This window comes from Patiria miniata, unplaced genomic scaffold (assembly GCF_015706575.1).
Source record: "Patiria miniata isolate m_02_andy unplaced genomic scaffold, ASM1570657v1 HiC_scaffold_5, whole genome shotgun sequence".
NCBI classification, from domain to species: Eukaryota; Metazoa; Echinodermata; class Asteroidea; order Valvatida; family Asterinidae; genus Patiria; species Patiria miniata.
The window spans coordinates 28,264,815-28,267,606 of record NW_024037072.1 but is presented as its reverse complement, the minus strand read 5'-3'; the positions used below and the strand labels follow the sequence as shown (position 1 = coordinate 28,267,606).

General features: G+C 42.9%; 1 long non-coding RNA gene across 1 annotated transcript; it reads left to right on the top strand.

The window, feature by feature from the left end:
• Window positions 1–387: 387 nt before the first annotated feature.
• On the top strand, window positions 388–1,567 carry LOC119740348. Its single transcript, XR_005272671.1, has 2 exons — window positions 388–750; window positions 1,006–1,567. It is a non-coding gene; the product is annotated as an uncharacterized LOC119740348 (long non-coding RNA).
• Window positions 1,568–2,792: the final 1,225 nt, after the last annotated feature.

Here is a 2,792-nt window from a genome sequence, read left to right as displayed (position 1 = left end):
TGGTGACGTCAAAAGTCACGTGTAGTCATCAATGATCAATCTCCCAACCCGCCCCCTCCGGTCTGACGAAAAAAAAAATGTCGTTGATGACAACCTGGGGCTCGAACCACCAACCCCACCATCGTAGATATGAAAACGGAACTCTACCGACAAGTACACCGGCTCGCACTTAAAAGTTTGGGAATTTATAATATATATGAACCTCCAGTTTCAAAAGATGGTGACATCAAAAGTCACGTGTCGTCATCAATGATCAATCCCCCAACCCGCCCCCTCCGGTCTGACGAAAAAAAATGTCGCAGATGACAACCTGGGGCTCGAACCACCAATCCCTTGATTGAAAATCTGAGAACGGCACTCTACCGACGAGGCTACTGTCACAAGGTGTGATTTATATTTTTAAATAATGTTTCAATTGTTGTATTTATCATTGGGTTTGTTCAAGTAAGGAGTAATATATAGACTTTCTTTCTTTTTTTGTTTTTTTTTATTATAAAACCCCCACAGCACCGAGAGTGTAGTAAGTTATTCAAACAAAGCGTGCACGGAGTAATGTTATGTAAATTATAAATGCTTGAGTGATTTTGGGTTACAAGGCATACCCAGGTATTTGTGCTGATAGGCACTACCATCTCAGCCTGTGTGATGTGTGCATGGGTAGTCAAACCTGTGTGGTGCTGTACATAATACTGCGTGTATTGTACATAGGGCGTGGCCCTCAAGCCAAGCCAGAGCCAGTTCTCCAAAACTGTAAGTTCATTTTATTAGGTGATATTTACTTTCATTATAAATGGCTTATTTCTTTTTATTATAAGTGAATTGTAATTGATTTCTTTCGGAGGTAGATTTCTCAAGAAACTTGAGTTTGGTTAAGGAAAATTTGAACAAAGAAATTACCCATGATGTACATGCATGGGAGGGAAATACAAATGTAGTGTAATTCGATTCAACTCAGACACATTGAATGGGTTTTAGTGGAAAAGTGTTTGACTTTTTTCTTTAAAGGGCTTTCCCTGTGGGAATAGAGAATTCCTAGGTTCTTGGTGAACCAGATAGCTTGTTCTGTGTGAACAACAGTTAGCCAACTCCCAAGACTCACGGTCTACCGAGAGAGTCAGGAGGAATATTCGGAACCGAGTCCTGTGTGGACCGTCAGGCATCGAGCCAGATTCCAAGGCCCGGAGAGGTCACCCAAGTTCCCCAAGCCCGGAGTTCATCCGCCTTAGTGGGACCGTCAAAGCGCCGGAGGGATGTTGTGAGTGACTGGTGCTCCAAATCGACCACCCGTGTCACAAGTGTGAGCTTTGAACACAGCAAGTCCTTCAAAAGGTTTTGAACAGTGACTGTTTAGGGGGGTGATTACATTTGTTTTGGGGTATTGGAAACGGCCGTATAACACATAATACAGGATCCTTATAATGCCATGATATAGTTGAGTATCCGTCACTCAAAGTATAAGTAATTCATATAGTGGCATAATTCAATTGAAATAATTTGTACATAGTAAATTTCCGTTTGTTTAATTTATTTATTTGTCGTAATTAAATAGTATTTTGTCTTGATCATACACATTTTGCCGTCCGGAGTTTGATTTTCTGTCCTACTGATTTGTCAAATATATCCACTACTGTCCTCCATGGGAAAAACAGACCCATGGTGTGACAGCTACCGGCTCGCACTTACAAAGATGGGAATTTCTAATATATATATCAACCTCCAGTTGCAAAGGGTGGTGATGTCAAATGTCACGTGTCGTCATCATTCCCTTACTCCGCCCCCTCTGACGAAAAAAAAATAAAATGTCGTTGATGACAACCTGGGGCTCGAACCACCAACCCCGCCATTGTAGGTATGAAAACGGAACTCTACCGACGAGTACACCGGCTCGCACTTAAAAGTTTGGGAATTTATAATATATATGAACCTCTATTTTCAAAAGATGGTGACGTCAAAAGTCACGTGTCTTCATCAATCATCCAACCCGCCCCCTCCGGTCTGACGGGGAAAAAAATGTCGCAGAAGACAACCTAGGGCTCGAACCACCAGCCCCTTGATTGAAAATCTGAGAACGGCACGCTACCGATTAGGCTATCGTCTCCCACTTATAAAAGTTGGGAATTACTAATATATATCAACCTCCAGTTGCAAAGGGTGGTGACGTCAAAACTCACGTGTCGTCATCATTCCCTTACTCCGCCCCCTCTGACGAAAAAAATAAATGTCACTCCGCCCCCTCTGACGAAAAAAAAAATGTCGTTGATGACAACCTGGGTTTCGAACCACCAACTCCGCCATTGAAGATATGAAAACGGAACTCTACCGACGAGTACACCGGCTCGCACTTAAAAGTTTGGGAATTTATAATATATATGAACCTCCAGTTTCAAAATATGGTGACGTCAAAAGTCACGTGTCGTCATCAATGATCAATCCCCCAACCCGCCCCCTCCGGTCTGCCGAAAAAAAAATGTCGCAGATGACAACCTGGGGCTCGAACCACCAGCCCCTTGATCGAAAATCTGAGAACGGCACTCTACCGATTTGGCTATCGGATCCTACTTAAAAAGTTGGGAATTTCTAATATATATCAACCTCCAGTTGCAAAGGGTGGTGACGTCAAAAGTCACGTGTCGTCATCAATCCCTCACTCCACCCCCTCCCCTCTGACGAAAAAAAATATATGTTGTAGATGACAATCTGGGACTCGAACCTCCAACCCCTTGATTGAAGATCTGAGAACGGCACTCTACAGACGAGGCTACCGGTTCGCACTTAAAGAGTTAGAAAATTAT